The sequence below is a fragment of the Orcinus orca genome, chromosome 17 (assembly GCF_937001465.1).
Source record: "Orcinus orca chromosome 17, mOrcOrc1.1, whole genome shotgun sequence".
In the NCBI taxonomy this organism is placed as follows: domain Eukaryota; kingdom Metazoa; phylum Chordata; class Mammalia; order Artiodactyla; family Delphinidae; genus Orcinus; species Orcinus orca.
This window is the reverse complement of record NC_064575.1, coordinates 16,257,029-16,276,728: the sequence shown is the minus strand read 5'-3', so window position 1 is coordinate 16,276,728 and position 19,700 is coordinate 16,257,029.

Below are 19,700 nucleotides of genomic sequence, written 5' to 3'. Positions count from 1 at the left end.
CAGGTCTAACTAGCAGAATAAAACCACAATACAAGGCGCCAATTTGTACTTCAGTCGAGCTTTTCTTTTTTTCAAATATTGTTTATATAGACTTTTTGACGTAACTACCTGCAGTTTACGCAGGAAGTAATAACTTGGGAAACCCATCACATGGTTTTCTAAACACAGGTCTTTTTAAAAGGAGCATTCTCTTTGTAGAAACTTTAGAAACTTTAGAAAAGTGTGAAGGATAGAACTACCTAAACAACTGCCTGATTTGGGGTGTGTCCATTATTTTATGAAATTGAAAGGCAGTTTTCTTGCCCAGACAGAGAAAATACAGCTGGAGTTTAGGAGGTGAGAGTGAGGTGAGGGAACATGGTTTCCTGTGTTGAACTAAACCGAACCCAAGCTCCGGAGAACTGCTTTCTGGCACCATTTTCTTGGGCCTTTGTTCATAGCCGGTGGGGATCCAGTCTTCAGTGGCAGAAGTCAGCAGGGGGTTTCAGCAGGGCGCTCTGGTTAAAGGAGAACTTGGGAGTAACTAGTTACAGAAAACCTCATCACGGTGGTTAAAGGCAGTCAGGCCTTTTGTAAGCACTGGAAGCCAGGCTTCTTGGGGGTGGGGCGTCTGCTCGAAGCCAGCTCCGAGTCAAGATCTTTTCCAAAGCTTCCAGGAAATGAGGTCCTTTTCGAGAAAAGGAGGCATTGTTGTATCTTGTTAAGGTGAACCTGAAGGTCTGCAGAACCAAGCCTGGAATCCAAGCTCTGCCACCCCCCAGACTAGTGACCCTGTGCAACCCCACTCCACCTCAGTTTCCCTGTCTACAAAATGGGGTAATAACAGTGGCCACCTTGGAAGATTGCCGTCAGTTATGAATGTGATAATATTTAAGCAACCCTTCTAAGGCAGTGAGCAACACCCGTAAAGGCTGACTGATAACTAAAGGAAAAGGGAGGGGAGGCTTCGGCAAATGAGGACACTTGAAACAGGTGGGACATTTCAGGAATCCGGTCTTTAAGACTAGGTCCTGTTTTGAAATGCCTGGATTAAAACAGTGAGAGAGAAGTGCCCCACCAGAGCAGAAATAGAAACAGAAAGAAAAGAAAAAAAAAAGAGAGACTATATTTGTGGTGAATACAGATAAGAAAAAGCATTTGAATAAACAAGGAAATATTAGGGCACATTTTCATAAATAAAAAATATTTTGTTACTATAATTATATTCTTTCAGGACACTTCAGGGTCAAACCCACAGATTTTCTGCCCCTACTCTGCTCCCATCCCAAATAAGGGGGTACTTTCACTGACTCACATACCCAGAATGTTGTTCTCTGCAAACTCATTTTTTATTGCACTTGATAATCTGATAATTTATAGAGAAGAAAAAAATACTTTCTCGAGAATTTTTTGCTCCATGGTTTCTGTAAAAAGTCCAATGTCAAGAATTATGTTATGAAAAAAAGAAGAAAGGGGCCAGTTTCTAGTAAGTCCCAATGAATCAGTTCAAATTGCTCAAGCTTCTGGGCAAGGGTTGCTGTTGGGAGAGGCCTGAAGCACCTTGAACCAGTCCTTTCTTGATCTACTGTGACTATCGTGAGCTCTAAGTGGTAGAAAGGCATCCCAAAACCATCCTTATTTTTTCCCTTCATCATTTTCCTTTAGGGATTTGGGTTGGAGAAATAGGAGTTGGGGGCTGGGGTAATCAGCGAATTAAAAAAAGAGAGAGAAGTAAGTTTGTCCTTAGGGTTATTTCAATTTGATTATACTGCCGTGAGAGAAAAGTTGAAGGAAAAAAAAGTTTAAGAAATGTAAGAAGTACTGAATAAACAAATCAAATGAGTAAATTGAAAAATACTCTTCGGGGGCTTTTTGAGGGACCAAAGCTTTATTATTAGTGAGACTGACTCAATCAAAGAGAACAAAAATCCCCTTTCACAGGCTCTTCCTAAGATGAATATTTTAAAAGAAATGCTTTCGGCACTGTAATTTTGAAACATTTAGGCGTTCCTCTTGGTTGTGGATGTAAAATTGATTGGGGGCATAGTCTTTTGCACTGAGCTTCAAGTTACAACTTTATTTTAATAGTCTGATGGCTCCTTCAGCAGACAGTTGACAATGACCATTACTTTCCAGAGGAGATTTTTTTTTTTTTTACAGGCACAGCTCTTCCCCTGGTAATAAAAGCTTCATAAGTCAAAAATAAATAAGAAAGACATCCCCCTCCTCTATAAAAAGAACTAAATGGAACACATCCTATTTTAGTAGATAACAGGTAGGTAGTTTGGCTGATACTTTTGAAGTAAGTTAAAATGATAACCAAGAAATTCATTTTAGTAATGTCTGGAAGGGCAAAAAACAGGTAAGTTCATAATTGACTTCTCACTGCCCAGCATCTAACTTCCGGGAGAATTCACTAGGAGGCGAGGATTGGTCGCCTTTGTAACTGGTCACCTGGCCACTCTCTTTTCCCTGGGCATTTCTGTTTATCCACCTGAGGACTGTCAGAGTGCTTGCATCTTTGCACTCACCATTCATCTCCTTTTCTATGCTGTTTGCCCTTTGTATTCTCTTTTCTTCTCTCTCCCACAACAGTGAAAAACGATCCAGAAAATTCCTTGGAATCCATGACTCTGAGAAGTTCTAGGAAGTAGCCAGAACCTGAAATCTACATGTAATGGTGTAAACATAATTAGCACTAAAGTACTAGTGCCTTGAATTTTCTCAGCCCTTGTGCCTCTGCTATCACCAACATGGGTTACGAATCAACTTTGGTGTCTTTCATTGCTTGTGGTAAAGAAGCTTGTGGAACAGTTAAGAGCAGGGGCTTTCAGTTTGGTGAAAATATGGTATTTGTATTGACTATTACTCTCATCAGTAGAAATGGGGAGGAGTGGGGAGCAAAGAGCAAGAGGTTTTATCTTTTACTTTTCTTTGTTAAAAATTTTATATATTATTTTTGGGATTTTTAAAACTCATATTTCTTAAAAGATTGCACTGTGCTGTGTCCGATGTAGCTGGTTTCAGTCTAGTCCCACCATTTCACAGCTCTGCATCCTCACGCACTTTCCCTTTTCCCTGTGAGACAAGAATAATACATCCTACATCACAGACAGTATTGAAAATGGATTAAATGAGATAATTCTATTAAGCACCTGGGCAATGTTCCATAAATGCTAATTTAAAAAAAAATATGAAGTCTTGGGGGCTTCTCTGGTGGCGCAGAGGTTGGGTGTCCGCCTGCCGATGCAGGGGGCGCGGGTTCATACCCCGGTCCAGGAAGATCCCACATGCCGCGGAGCGGCTGGGCCCGTGAGCCATGGCCGCTGGGCCTGCGCGTCTGGAGCCTGTGCTCCGCGGCAGGAGAGGCCGCGGCGGTGAGAGGCCCGCGTACCGAAAACAAAAACAAACAAACAAACAAAAAAAGAAAACAAAAAATATGAAGTCTTGATTTCTTTCCTTTCCTCTAACAGTAGTTCAGATGTCCTTAGTTCTCCTGCAAATTTCTCCCATCATTCCCCATTACCACTTTTATCACCTTGCTCTTTTATGCCACCTCTAGTTTTCCTGCACTGACCTTTCTTTTTGTTGCCACTAAGTAGAAACTTTCATTTGCTTTTCTCTTAAAAAAATAAAGATCATAATGCTCAATCTCAAAAATTATCCACGGGACAAAAAATCCAAATTCATTTAGGAGCATAAGATAGACCAATGGTTTCTGATGTAACAACACAAAAAGTTCGTTGATATGATTTCAGATTTCACATTGCAGCCAACCTTTCAGAAATTATACTTGTGGAGTCTTGGTGTAGTATCAAAAAATAACCACAATTACCTGAAGTAGTCAGGAAAATACTTCTTCTCTTTACAACTACATATCTGTGTGAGGCTGGATTTTCTTCACATGTCGATCAAAATAACGTATCACAACAGATGGATGCAGAAAACAGAAATGAAAATCCAGCTACATTCTACAAAGTCAGATATTAAAGAGATGTGCATAAATATAAAACTGTGCCACTTTTCCTATTAAAATGTTTTGGAAAACATTGAAAATGTTATTTGCTTTCACATGTAATTAGTTCATGATGAATTAGCAGATGTTTTCTCTCAGTTTTGACTATTCGAATCCAGTAAATATCAACAGATAGAAGCCACATAAACAAAAGCTTTTTCAGGGTCTTTAAGATCTTTTAAAAGTGTAAAAAGAAAATCAGAGGCAAAAAAAAGTTTAGGAACCACGGGCCTAGATCATTCCTAAGGCCCTTTTCATTGGCAAGATTCGTGTTTTCTTGATTCCGTGGCCATCTCAGTAGGTCAGGAGCCTATAGATCAGTCTAGATTGGATATAGGAGCAAACACTTGATCAGAAAGATTCTCTAGAGAGGTTGGGATGACAGCTGAGATGGGAAGGGCTTTCTCCGTGCGATGCCACTGTAGTCTAGCAGGGAAGTCAGCAGGATCAACGTGTGCACTGGTTCCATAAAGGCTGCTCTCAGAGGAATCTCTGTATGGCTTCCTGCTCTTTCTGCCTCATACCCATCTCTCCTGTCTCCTACAGGCTCTTAATTTTGAGCCTTTGTAGCTTCAGGGCTGGACCTGATTTTCAGATGAAAGGGAAAGTGATGCCCAAAGTTCAGGACTGCAAAATCCCATTTCTTTTGTCCATATATTAATATTATCCAAGGGCTTTATTAGAATCATAGTCATTATATCATACTAATGAAGAAATTTATTTAAGGAAGCATAGGAATCATTTTCAGTATTCCTCAATATAGAGTTTTTTTATCTGTAGGCTTGCCAAGTAAGGGAAAATATGTTTATTCATGATAATATTGATTAACTTATACTGGGCACATTACTAAAGTAACTAAATGCCTTGACATGCATAATTTGAGTAGAAAAGAAATAAAAACAAACAACAACAAAACCCCAGAGAATCCTCAAATGCCTTGGAAGCAATCGTCTTCAAATGCAAAGAAAGGATCCCACAAAACACAAAGCTCAGCGACGTGAGTCTAAGAGACTCGTATGATCCTTAAAGAAACTGTTCCAAGAGCCAGGCAGTGGGAGGGAGTATCATCTGTGCAAAAGTAATAGCAGAAACTCCTCAGGCTAAATCCAACTAAGGAGCATCAAAATCGCATAGGGCAGGGCTTCCCTGGTGGCGCAGTGGTTGAGAGTCCACCTGCCGATGCAGGGGACGTGGGTTCGTGCCCCGGTCCGGGAAGATCCCACATGCCGCGGAGCGGCTGGGCCCGTGAGCCATGGCCGCTGAGCCTGCGCGTCCGGAGCCTGTGCTCCACAACGGGAGAGGCCACAGCAGTGAGAGGCCCGCGTACCGCAAAAAAAAAAAAAAAAAAAATTGCATAGGGCAGTGCTTGAAGGGGTGGAAACCAAGGCCTCAGGAGCCTGAGGGGACAAGATGGGTAAACCGAATGTACACAGAGAAAAGGAGGGAACTGTAAGGGGTGGAAAGACCATGGTTCTAACGCTATCTCAGACCTCTGCCTTGCTGGATATAGGCTATATGTTATGTTCTAAACAGAACATCTTAAGTGTTTCTCACCAGGCCCTGTTCTGCTGGCTGTTCACATGCACAGAGCTCTCTGGCAATCCCTAACTTTTATGGGCTTTAATTATAGGTTTTCCCTCAAATAGTGGTGATGGAATAGGCCAAGCTATCCACCTTCTCTGTCTTGGTCCTCCTCTGACTGACACCATTTCTTTGGAGACTTGGGCTGGGATGGGTTTGATTCTACTAGATGATGGGGTATCTAATCACCAAAGATGGTCCCTGATGAACCAGGTGCCCCATTGCCCACGCCCTTGTGTAGGGCTGGCCCAGGGACCTGCTCTAACCAATAGAAGGTGGTGGAGGTGACTCTCTGACAGTTCCAGGCCTGAGCCTTAAGGATCAGCCATTTCTGCTTGTACTTATTTGAGATCCTTGAGCTTCCATGTGAGAATTCCAACCACATTTCTGATGGGACCACATGGAGAGGCCACACAAGAGAGACAGAAACCCTGAGTCCACACCCGAGAATGGAGGACCCAGCTGACGGCAAGATCAGTGAGATGGATGATCCCAGGGGGCCAACTGGGGAGCATCTCATGGAAAATGAAGGGGCCATGGAGGACAGATGGCAGAGGTGAGCCATCTCTACTGGGTCCTGTCCTAATTCCTGATCCACAGAATTGTGGGAGATAATAATAATAGAGTTGCTTTAAGCTACTAAATTGGGGGTGGTTTATGACTCAGCGATAGAGAACTGAAACATATTGTCAATTTCCACATTAGCCAGTTATTCAAGAAACACTTATGGATCATCAGCTATGAGCCAGGACAGCGTTGGATGAATGAAATGAATGACATACTTGCCTCACCTCAAAGAGCTGCAAAGGAACAGAGAAGCGGACGAATGGACTGATCCTTGAAGCATGGGGTGCTGTGTGCTATGAGGGGACATGGCCCTCCAGGAGGAAGGGTACAACACCCAACCTTGGATCTCCATGGAGGGCTTCCCAGAGAGCTGACAGGTGAGGCCAGGGGACAAGGCAGGGGAAGGGCTTCCCAGAAAGAACTGTAAGTCATGGAGGCCTTCCAATACTGGTCTAGTGACTGACGTTAAGGCCTAGTATGGCGGTGAACAGCATGGACTCTTACCGGTGACTTAAAATCACTGAATCTCAGTTTCCTCGCTTGTAGAATGAAGATATAATAGAACCTACCTGATGGGGTTGTTTGTGAAGGTTCAAAGCAACAGTGAATGTCAAACACTTAGTGCCTGGCATCGTAGGTCATCAACAAATGTTCATCTGTTAAGTATCAGTGTCAGCATCACCGTCATCTCCACTTTGAGATGACCATTTGGGAAGAGTCATCTTCTTAGCACGTAGGAGAAAGTGCAAAGGGTCCCTGACCATTCAGAGCCCCTTATTTTTCCTTAAATCTGACAATTCTAAGCCTTTAACTGTGATTCTGTTTCAGCTCTCCTCTAAAGGGATTGGCCTTTTAGAATTTTGAAATCTTCAAGGTATTGATTTGCACAACAAGCAACACATCTAGCTCACTTTGGGATGCGAGAAGAGATTGTTAAAATATATCTGTAGGGTCAGGTCAGCTGGATAGAACAATGCATAGATTGATGATATGGCCATTATAACATACTGAGATTATAAACAGCACCAACAATCTGCACAGATTCAGATGCACCCACAGGATGCACTCATGCTTTCCAGCTCCCCTCTGATGTGACCCAGAACCTCTGCTCTGGAGGGAAATGTAAGACCCTGTGACCAGAACTGTCCAGGATTAGAATTCACAGACTCTGAGGTTCCCATTGGCATTCAGCCCTCCTGATCTGAAGGACACCAGCAGATAAGAATTTGGCACCATGACAGCTATTTTCTGCAGCTGCTTTCGATGTACACCAGCCAAGCACATGGGGAGTCTGCCTAGGGTGACAATTGGGGCCATCTGAGAAACTGACTAGTTGGGTGGCCTGGGGCCATCGCTCCCTTTTCCAACTATGGCTTCTCATTGAAAACGAGGGGCCTGGGCTAGATGAAGCCAGTCTCTGTCAGTTCTAAAATGCTCTATTTCTTACAGGTCTTCTGAATGGCATCAGTGATGCAGTTCATTGGTACCTTACAAACAGGGAGGCTGAACCCCTGAGCAGAAGGACAAAATCCACCTTAAATGTTTTAGATGAGCTCAAACCCCTCAGGTGTCTTCTGACTTCTACAGAACAACTGTGCTGTTTCCTTGTCACTTTATTGTCAAGTAGAAACTTCACTGCAGACTCTTCCTTTCCATTATACATGCTCAGTCTTACAAAGGTACTAAAGGCTTCTTCGGCATGGTATAAAAATCAAATAAGTGCAGCAATTGTGGTACTTAAAGCTATTTCCTTCTAAAGGCAGATTCTCGTTAGTTTTAAAAAATGGTAAGACAAGGAGATTGGTCAGCCCTTTGAACAAGCATCTGAAAATTATATTCGATTTACCTCACACTAACAATTATAGTGGAAAAACACTGATCTAAATAAAAGAAACTTCAGGGGAAAAAAAAAAGATGGCTTTCTTTAAACTCCTAGAGGCCTAGGAAATGTTCAAATCTGGTCTATCGTTCCAAGAATCTGGTGAATTTTTTCCCTCTATCGTTCCAAGAATCTGGTGAATTTTTTCCCTCTTTAGGTAGGATATTTTCCCATCGCTTTCCTTTAGTACTTTTCACCTTTGTGATTTCTCAAAATCTTGATTGGTGCTTTAGCATTTTACACCTGTGAAGTTGTTGCACATCTAGCGATGAGATGTGATTCACCTGAGCCGGGGCTTTTGGCACTCTCCCTGGCTTGCGGCGCACAGGATGGGCTGACGGACATGTGAACTGGGCAGACAAGGCAAGAGAAACTGAGCCCTTAGGCTGAGGGTGGCGGTGGGAACACAAGGGGTGGATTCAAGAGACATTTTGCTGCTAGAATTGAACTGACTGGCTTGTGAACTGGATGTGGGTCGAAAGACAGGGAGAAATTAATGATGACTACAAAGTTTCTAACTTGGGCCAGACAGTGAACAGTGCATCATGAGTCATCATTTACCACTAAAAGTTAAAAGGGTAAGTTTAAAAGAGTACAGAATTTAGAAACTCTTCCGTTCATTTAGGAACTCTACCACCCACTTGCCTAACAAGATTTTTATTCAATTTAGTCTTGTTCTAGGGGTTCTGATTCGAAGGGCGTACTCTAACAACTAAAAGCTGAAAGAGAGACAAGGACTCCTCCGTTCAGAAACACAAATCTTGGAAACAATGACCTTGCCCTGGTTTTGCACGAGCTTGACTTTCTTCTGTCCTTAAATTGTAAATGTCTTCAGATCAGGGATCATGGTTTTTCATTTTGTGTTTTTATGAAATCATAACCCTGGAACAAAGCAAGTGCTCAATAACTATTTAATGAATTAGTCCTAAAAGAGAACAGTTACTGCTACTCTTTGGTTTAAGTTATTTTTCTGTTGTGAAATGATGGTGATTTGGGAAAGTCCATTCTTTAGAGACACCTGAGATACATAATCATCACAGGCAACCAGGACACTGGCTTGACAAGCTACACTAGTTCCTGCCACACGTGCAGTGCATCAGCTCTGCACAGAATCTGATGGTTCTCGGGATCCCTCAGACAGAAAGGAAACTCATTGCATGAGTATAATATAGGACAAAAGCTTTAAAATAGGAAGAGACACTAACATTGTCAACAGGCTAAGTCTCATGCTATGCACTTTACAGACAGTATCTCATTTAAATCTCTCCTTAGACCATTAGGAAGTCTCTGATATTCTTCATTTACAGGTAGGAACACTGAGGGCCACAGAGCTTCAGTGACTTGCCGAGGGCCACACGGGGGATAGGTGATAGACTCAGAGTTTAAATTTGGTTCTCTTTAGCTCAGAATCTAAACCCTTAACCAGCCCCATCGCATTGCCTCCCCAAGGATGTCTCCCAGGTAGAAAGGAAGCTGGTGGGAAAATGGTGCCCACCAACCAGGCCACCTTAGCCTTGGGTGTGAACTTGGGACAATGGATGCGTCACAGAGTTATACCTGGTTCTGAGCACTTAAAACAGCCTGCATGTGGGGAAAGGAGCCAGGGTCTGTCTGCTTAGCAGGCAGTGCTAACCAGAGTCATCAGGGAAAGCCACTTGTCATCTATAAAGACATCTGTTTCTTTTTGGTTATGTTTTCCTATTTATCTCCTAGCGAAGGTGATTTGAAAAATGCCTGATGTCTGTGTGCTGAGCTAAAAGAGGTAGATCTATCCTCAGGTGGGATATTTAGCTCACAGAATTACATACTCTTGGAGAGCCCAGCAGTGGAGGCACCCCCCCAACTCTGTCTGGATTAACCAATCAGATTAGATATGTGTAATAGAGAATTGTGTAAGTGAGTTGAGGAACAGACAACTTTCCACCGGCAACAGGTGATTCACTATTATCCATTTTCACAAGGACAGGACAAGGGACAGTATGTCTGAACTGAGACATGTGAGAATTAGGGTAGACCTAAGGAAGTTATCTGGTAGAGAGGTTTTCTAACCATCTAGGATTAGGGATTAGGAATTGTGGGTAGGACCTGTGGTATCCATCTCATAGAATCGCAAAGTCACAGCATTTTAGAGCTAGAAGGTGTCTCATAGATAATCTACTTTGTGTTCATCATAGTATGCTAAAAATAATGAAAAATAAAGACTAATCTAAATGCCTACTGTGATCACCTAACCATGGGCTCTTATACAACAATTAAAACTTATGGTCCCCAAATTGTGTAACTACATAGGAAAGCCTTATGATATGAGTAGATAAGAAATTATAATTTTAATAATGATAATCAAAACCAAAATAATCTATTCATTTTATAAATAAGGAAAGTGAATCTGGATCTTTGAAAATCGGATATGGCTTCTCAACTATCTGGGATTAAAGAAAGTCTCTGCTTGAAGATTGGGCTTTCATTCCTGTATCATTTAAGGTCATTTCTTATCTGTTTTTTACTGGCTGGTTTGTCTTCCTCTTCCTTCTTTCCACTCATCCTTTTCACTATACCATCCTCCCCGATCTGCAGAATTAATTCTACGTCTTCTGTATTCTTGCAACACTTTATATATGTCTTCATTTTTTTAAAAGCTATTAAAATATATGCCCAGGACTGCAAGGGTGGTTTTAACATAAGCAAATCAATCAATGTAATATATCACATTGTGGAATGAAGGGAAAAAAACTACATGACCATCTCAAATGACCCAGAAAAAGCCATTGACAAAACTCAACACCCTTTCATGATGAAAACATTCAGAAAACTAGAAAAAGAAGGAACTTCCTCGATATCATAAAGGGCATTTATGAAGAACCCACAGGTAACATCAAACTCAATGGTGAAAGACTGAAAGCTGTACCCCTAAGATCAGGAACAAGACACAGATGCCCACTTTCACCTCTGCTCTTCAATATTGCATTGGAATTTCTATGCAGAGCAATTAGATAAGAAAAATAAATAAAAGGCATCCGAATTTAAAAGGAAGAATTAAAACTGTCTCCATTCTCAGATGACACGATCCTATACACACAAAAGAATCCACTAAAAGCTACAGGAGCTAATAAATGAATTCAGCAAAGTTGCAAGGTACAAGATCTGCACACACAAGTCAGCTGTTTCAACACACTAGCAATGGTCAACCTGAAAAGAATATTAAGAAAATTCCATTTACAATAGCATCCGAAAGTATAAAACAACTAGGAATAAATTCAACCAAGAAGGTGAAAGACTTGTACACTGAAAACCATAAAACATTGCTTAAAGAACTCGAACAACCAAATAAATGGAAAGGCATCCTGTGTTCATGGATTGAAAGACTAAATATTGTTAGGATGTCAGTACTACACAAAGTTAGCTACAAATTCAGCGCAATCTCTATAAAAATTCCAATGGCTTTTTAGGCAGAAATGGAAAAGCTAATCCTCAAATTTGTGTGAAATTGCAAGGAACCCCAGCTAGTCAAAACAATCTCAAAAAAGAAGGAATCGGGAGGACTCACATTTCCCAATTTCAAAACTTACTACAATGTTATACCAATCAAAACAATGTGGTACTAGCATATAGATAGACTTCAAGACCAATGGACTAGAATTGAGAATCCAGAAATAAACCCATACTCTATGGCCAATTGATTTTCAAAAGAGTGCCAAGACCATCCAATGGAGAATAATGGTCTCTTCAAAACATGGTATTGGGACAACGAGGTATCCACAGGCCAAAGAATGAAGCTGGACCTCTATCTCACACCAAAAATTAATTCAAAATGCATAAATGACTTAAATATAACAGCTAAAACCATGAAACTATTAGAAGAAAACGTAGGGGTAAATATTCAAGATGTTGGATTTGGCAGTGGATATAATACCAAAAGCAGGAGCAACAACAAAAAATAGAGACATTTGACTTCAGCAAAATTAAAAACTTTTGTGCATCAAAGAATATTACCAAGAAAATGGAAAGATAACCTACAGAATGAGAGAAAACATTTGCAAATTGTATTCTGATAAGGATCTAGGAACGAGAGAATATAAAGGATTCTTATAACCCAATAACAAAAGGGAAAACAATCCAAATTTTTTTTAAATGAGCAAAGAATTTAAATAGATATTTCTCCAAAGAAGATATACTAGTGGTCAACAAACACATGAAAAATGCTTATTATCATTAGTCATTAGTGAAATTTAAATCAAAACCACAATGAGGTACTACTTTACACCCACTAGGATGGTTATGCTAATAATAAAAAAAGGACGAGAACAAGTATTGGTGAGGATATAGAGAAATTGTAACCCTCCTGCATTGTTGGTGGAAATGTTAAATGGTTCAGCTGATGTGGAAAACAGTTTGGGAGTTCTTCTAAAAGTTAAACAGAGAGTTGCTATGTGACCAACCAATTCCACTCCTAGGATTGAAAACAGCTCCTCACCAAGTATATGCATACGAATGTTTATAGCAGCACAATTCACAATAGTCTATAAATGGAAACAGCCCAAATGTCCTGAATAAATAAACTGTGGTATCACCATACAATAGAATATTATGAAGTCATAAAAATGAATAAATGCCACAATGTGGATGAACCCTGAAAACATTACGCTAAGTGAAAGAAACCAGGCACAAAAGATCACATATTGTATGATTCAATTTATATGAAATGTCCTGAATAGATAAATCAATCCATCAGGACAAAAATGCAGATTGGGTGGTTGCCAGGGGCTGGGATGAGGGGAAACGGGGAGAGAGACTGCTTAAAAGGGGTTTTAGTTTGTAATGATGGAAATGTTTTGGAACTAGTTGGAGATGGTGGTTGCACAACACTGTCAATGTAACAAATGTCACTAAATTATTCACACTAAAATGTGTCAGGTGAATTTCATCAAGTATAAGAAGAGTCATTTGAAACCCACCTTCAAGGGCAGTAAATACATCTGTCGATAGACGTTTCCACACTATATTATTTACTTACATAACCACTGTTTCTGCTATTTTGAGAACTCTCTGCAGCTCAAGCTCTTACCACAGGATTCAATCAGAAAAATAACTGAATTGAAAAAGGTTTTGAGCTCCATACGAGGGGCCATCATGAAAGGATGTGGTTAGCGCGCCATCTAGTGGCCAATTTACAAGTTGCCGCAAACCCTTAGCCTGCATACATTAACCCCGAGGTTACTTTCTGCCTTTTCAAGCTCGAGTGGTTTAGGTCACTGGTCATGAATACAAAGGCCGGGGTTACACGCCTTCTTGAAGACTTCAAATTCTAAAATAACAAAACACTCTGTCTCATCCTGGATTCCCTAGGGGACAGAGCCTGAAGCCAAAGCGTCCGTGCTAACACCTTATTGGGGAACTGCGATCACAGGAGAGAGGAAGTGGAGGGAAATGGGAGCGAGGCAGGGAAGGAGGGAGAGCAAACCTCAGGTGGTGAAGAGCGAAGCTGGTTACAGTTTGGGGACTAGCAGGACATCCTCAGATAGGCCGCAGGAATCTACCGGGTCCCCAAAGGGTGGTGGTGCTGGTGGAGGTCCTACGGGAGGGATGGCGGTGAATTTCCTACCCGCTCCATCTCCCTTTCCTCGAGGTGCGCCCCACCCCGGAGTCTTCTCCAGTACTCATGCCTGAGCACCACGTGGTGCCAGGCCCCGCCCCCCTCCGACGACACAGCCCCGCTTTGATGACGCCCCTACTCCCACCCCCAAAGTCACGATTCCCTCCTGGCTACGTGGTCCGCTTCCTAAAGACAGCCATGGTGTTCAGCAAAATTTACTTCCCTGGAGGTGGAACTTCTTCCTCCTCAACCATCAAGAAAGCAGTCAGTTGGGCTTCCCTGGTGGCGCAGTGGTTGAGAGTCCGCCTGCCGATGCAGGGGATACGGGTTCGTGCCCCGGTCTGGGAAGATGCCACATGCCGCGAAGCGGCTGGGCCCATGAGCCATGGCCGCTGAGCCTGCGCGTCCGGAGCCTGTGCTCCGCAGCGGGAGAGGCCACAGCAGTGAGAGGGCCAAATACCGCAAAAAAAAAAGAAAAAAAAGCAGCCGGTGGAAGGGGTGTCTCTGGAGACTTAACCCTGTTGGAGGGAAGCCAAAGAGGCCTATAAACTGGTCTCTGCAAGTGTGTCAACATGTTAGGGACGCCCACAACACAGCCACTGTTTCTTTTGCCTGTGGGCCATCTGGAGGTTCTCAGATCCCCTGTAGTAATTCTGCAAGGACACTCTTGCCATCAGAGCCCGTCTAGAAAATCGATTTAGGAAGTTACCCATAACTACTCTGTTTATTAATGAGATACAGATATATAGCTAGCTCCTGTTGCCTTGTGATTTGGTCACATTTGCACGCAATGTTACAGTTCTTAGAGGATTTTTATTCTTTGCCTTGGGAGGAGGGAGTAGTTATTCAAGGAAGGGCCAGAGATGATCATTTCATTTGAACCTCCAACGGTCCTGTGTGATGAGATAAGTGGGGAAGATTATTATAATTATCACCACTTTACACGTGTTAGACCCAGACTTTGTCTTTAAGAACAAATACGGTGTAAATATGATGTTTTAGAAGCCTTTGGTGTTTGTGATATTTGATTCAGCTAGCATTGATACAATAAAGAATTGATGTTAGAGAAAAAAAAGAATATCCTTGTCTCAGGAGAGAGGAGACAAATGTCGAAAATGTTAAAAGTTAGCGAATCTGGACAGAATACAGGAGTTCTGTATATTAATCTTGCAACTTTTGTGTCGATTTAAATTTATTTCAAAAATAAAAAAAGAATAAATACGAAGTGGTAGATTCATTTGCTGTATTTTTATGAAAATACTAGACTCATTCTGCTCCTTTTCATGGAAAATCTGCATCCCACATGTACAAACTCAACCAACGTCTGTGTTTTCAGTTGAGAACACACGTTCTAGAGCAGTACCGAGTTCTGTTCACTTTGTCCATTTTGGTTCTTCACTCCAGGAAAATAATATTATGGATAAAAACAGAAGCATCGAAAAAATGTTAACAGATTTTTGCGCTTTGAGCTGCTTTAATTAATCTAAGAATATGTAAAACTGGTCATTTAAAATGAACACATTAAAATATGGGTCTATGCTTCTCCCTTGTGGTTGATAGTGGTATCACAGGAATGAGCCTGTGCCAGTGAGAAAGAAATGCAGTGATTTTGGGAAACTGCTTGTACTGTGGTGGTTATTACTATGGTGCAGAATTAAATTCTTTCATGGTCAGTTAACTTCTCCAAACTCTCAGTTTCCTCTTCTGTAAAATGGAGTGAATACCTGAGAGAGTGGCTGAGAGCAGCTGAGACTGAAAAGACTTTGCTCTGTACCTGGCCCAGGTGAGCACAAAAGGGATGATGCCTTCCTCTGTTAAACTAGAATGACCTCAACTGAAACACTAAACGTAAACACTTGTAACTGAATTAGTCCACATCTAATTCTAATTTATTTGATTCTATATTAAAAATCCACCTTAAATGCATTTTAAAACCTTTCCAAAATCTAAGTAACCTATCTAAACATCTTTTCCTTCCTTATTAATTTCGTAGGAAAAAGCTCTTCAATGATAATTTTGAGATTCCTCCTTTGAATTTTAAAAAGTAATCTTACTTTTCCTTCTGTTGTATTCTGGAGCCCTGGATCTCAGATTTTTGGATTTACGAGAAGAGGAAATTTCACCAAAAAAAAAAAAAAAATCCACAAAAGGGACGGTCAATTTTTATGTTGCCAAAATCAGACACTTAAAAACTCAAGTTCCAACTATTATCATGATTTCAAAAATGACAGAGTATTTGCCACTCAGAAAAAAATGTAGGAAGGATGTTATTTCAAAATGAAGAGCAGCCCTTTCAACTGGAAAACTTACTACCTTGCTTTAACTTTTCCTCCAATAGCCTTCAGGAATTTTGCTCACAGGTGGTTGGCAGCAGTGAATTTTTTTTTTCCAGATTAGCCAAAATCAAGGACACATAGATACGTGACAAGACACAGAACGTGAATGTGAGAGTCTTCGAAGATTTCTCCCTTTCTGGAAAAGTCCTGTATCTCCTTCCTGGTCTTTCGGTTTGCACGGCCATGGTGACTGGCAATCTGCACCATGTCATGGGTCTCTTCCACCCAAACATCACAAGGCTGGGAGCTGTCCCTCGGCTTCTATGATACAGCACACTCTCGGTTCCCACACTGCCCCCCCACCCTTCCCTGGCTATTTCTTGTTAGTCCCTTGAAGACCCAGCTGCCTCTACCTGCTTCTGCCCACTGGTACACAGAGTCCAATCTAATTCCTATGATGGTCCTTTGAAGGCAAGAAAACAGCATCACATTCATTCTAAAGATTCTCTCCAAGCTGAGAATCATGAACTCTTTCATCTGCTGTTCACTGGTCATGACACCTACACTCTAGAGGCCTAGCTGCCCTCCCTTGGGTGAGGAGTTCAAGTTTGCAGATGTTGCTCTCAGCATGGGATGGATTCCAGGAACGGCATCCGGCAGAGGAGACCCAGCCTACCGTCTCCTTTGCTCTATTCATTACATTCTTATTAATGCAGCCCAGAATTGTTGCTATTGACAAGCATGTCACTTTCAATTCTTTTTTTTTTTTTTTTTTGACTTCAACAACGGTCATTTATTTTCTCTGGTTCTGGAGGCTAGAGGTTCAAGATCAAGGTGTTGGCATGGTTGGTTTCTTCTAAGGGCCTCTCTCCTTGGCTTGTAGCTGCCCAGAAGTCTCCTCTCTGTGTCCTTACATGGTCTTCCCTCTGTGTCGCAACTCCAGGTGATTTAGTTTCTTTTTCACACATTCTACCGCTAACCTATTTAATCTCTACTTGCACAGTTGTGTCTTTTTATCCCCAATTTATAACTTTGCATGTCTGCCCGTTTAACGTTAAACTGGCAAGCTAAAATTAGCCTGTAATTTTTTTTTTTTTAGTTGTGGGCCCCAATTAAATGAACAATGGAGTCTCTAGCCATTTGCTGTGAGGTTTTATTAATTTCTCAATTTTTTTTCCCTATTTGGGAGATTGAAAGAGTCTTTCAGTCTCCACCTACTTGTGGAAGATTCAGATAGCTCAGCAGGTCTGGAGGTTAACAGAGAACAGAGGAGGCCAGCTCTCTTTAAATATGGGAAACGGTCTAATCAAAAAAAAAAAAAAAAAACCAACTTAGACAATGAGAATACGGTTCACTTTCTCCCATTCTGTGTCTTCTGCTCTTTTGTTTCTTATAAGACACTTGTCATTGGATTTAGGCCCCAGCTGGATTATCCAGGATGATCCCACCTTGAGATCTTTAACTTAATTATATCTGCAAAGACTGTTTTCCCAAATAAGGTCACATTTATAGGTTCCAGAGAATAGAAAGTAGAACGTGGACATATCTTTTGGGGGGACACATTCAACTCACTACAATGGGTCATCCTACGGACTCGGGTTCCATGATACCAAGGACTCTGGTTGTCACTTTAGTTGGCTTTTTAGTTTTCCTTTTTAAGCTTCTTATATAAGCTCATCAGTCACCACCAATTACTCACCCTACCCCCAGTTTCTTTCTCTTTTCTTTTCTTTGGTATCATCTAGCTTGTCTAATTTAGCTGGGGTTGGATTTCTTGGCACAGACAACATATTTTCTGGGTGGTCTCCAAACCAACTGTCTGAACTTGATCTCAAGTTCTGATGTGTTCTCATTACTGAGCAGCTGTAATATGACAGGAAGGCTTTGTGGGACCAGTTCTAATGACATTATCGTTTGGAGCATCGTGGGCTGCATTTGTCCAGCGGCCTGAAAAGTGAATGCTATAGATTCAAGTTTCGGCCTGACATAAATTGTCAGATTAGTTTCTGGGTGGTGATCATTAGTTATGAGTTCTACAAATATCTTCTCCCTATCTGAGAATTGTTCCTTCTGCCTCGGGTCTTCTGTTAATCAGAAGTTTTAAAAATTAATATAGGAAAACTTATAAATCTTTTTCTTGCTATGTAGCAAAAAATTATAGAAACATATAGCAGAATTCTACTTATATAAAGTGGAAACACAGGCAACGTTATGCTATATGTTGCTTGAAGGTACACACCTATCTAGCAAAAGTAAAAGAAATGCATAGAAATTATAAACACCCAATTAACCATGGAGGTTATCCCTTGGAGAAAGAATGGAGTGGGATTCAGGAAAGAAACACAAAAGGCATTAAATTTATTAGTAATATAAATAGCATTTTAAGGTGAATGGCAGGCACAAAACCAAAGTAGTCTGGAACCCACCCTTTCTCCTCCTGCCAGACTTTTCTACCTGGAGAGAATGCCTTAACTTATAGAATTTTTAATGTCACTTTCAAGCTTAATATCAGTTTCACCATTAAGCATTCAGTGAGAGCTCTCTGTCTGTATATTCTGATTGGGTATGAAAACTGCACTGATGTAATCACTGTTCACCTATTCTATGTTAATAGGGAAGGTTGTGGGATATATAAGAAAGTTTTGCTCTTTTATTGATAACATACATTTTCTAAGAATTTTCCATTTATAAATATCATATACCATATTTCTAGAAGACAAGTTGAAGTGATCGGTGGCTAGAGAATTTTATAAATATATGCCAATGATTTGTCTTTTTAAAACTTAACTTGTTTTTATTCATTTCCAGCAAACACACAATTTACGGTTCAGACATTCTCATTAGGATGGGCTCTTAGCCAATGCAATACTCACGTGCCTTTTTTCCTGACTATAATCAGGGGAAGTGGAGCTTGGCAAATACAATTCCCTGTGAAGACAGAGCAGGAACAGACACTACTATACTGTTGAAAGGTTGTGTTTCAATGTCACAGTAAATTTGACTCAATTCCATAGACTTTTATTGAGTACCTGCTGCCTGGGGCACTTAGCACGAGATCTGCTCCCCACCCTCAGAAGCTTTCGCTCTAGTTGAGGAAGAAGGAGGAGAGAAGGGTAACATGTACAGCAATTTCTATTAAGGTGGAGATGCTGAATTTGAGCTTATTCCATTTTATGCTAGTTTTCTCAATACCTTCTCTCCTTAACCTAAGATTATTACTGAGAGGCCAATGCTGACTATTCTAGTAGGACAGTTGGATCATTCTCAAGCACAGTCAGATGCTTGCCAGTGAGTGACCTGCAATGTTTTCACTTCTAGGGTAGGAACCCAAACAATCTATCTCTAGCACTCTCTAGCAATTTCTACACAGTAGCTTTCTCTCTTGAGCCAGGGCTTGAATTGCTTACAAAGAAAATCAGACTCAGCTTAACTTGGTCAAGTTGCTTGCTCCCTCAGAATAATGAGCTGGATTTTTCCACCAATTATAACCAAACTGGAAGATCCCCTAAGATGAAAACTATGCCGACCTGACATATCCATGCACCTGTGATGATCCCTAGAGTAGCAAGATGACTTTGGGAATGAATGGACTATGGATGGACTTTGTCATTCTGTTTAGCATTTAAAATAGACATAAAAAACAAACTTATGGTTACTAAAGGGGAAGGGGGAGGAAGGGATAAATTAGGAGGATGGGATTAACAGATACACGCCACTATATATAAAATAAACAACAAGGATTTACTTTATAGCACAGGGGACTATATTCAATATCTTATAATAATGTATAATGGAAAAGAACCTGAAAAAGTG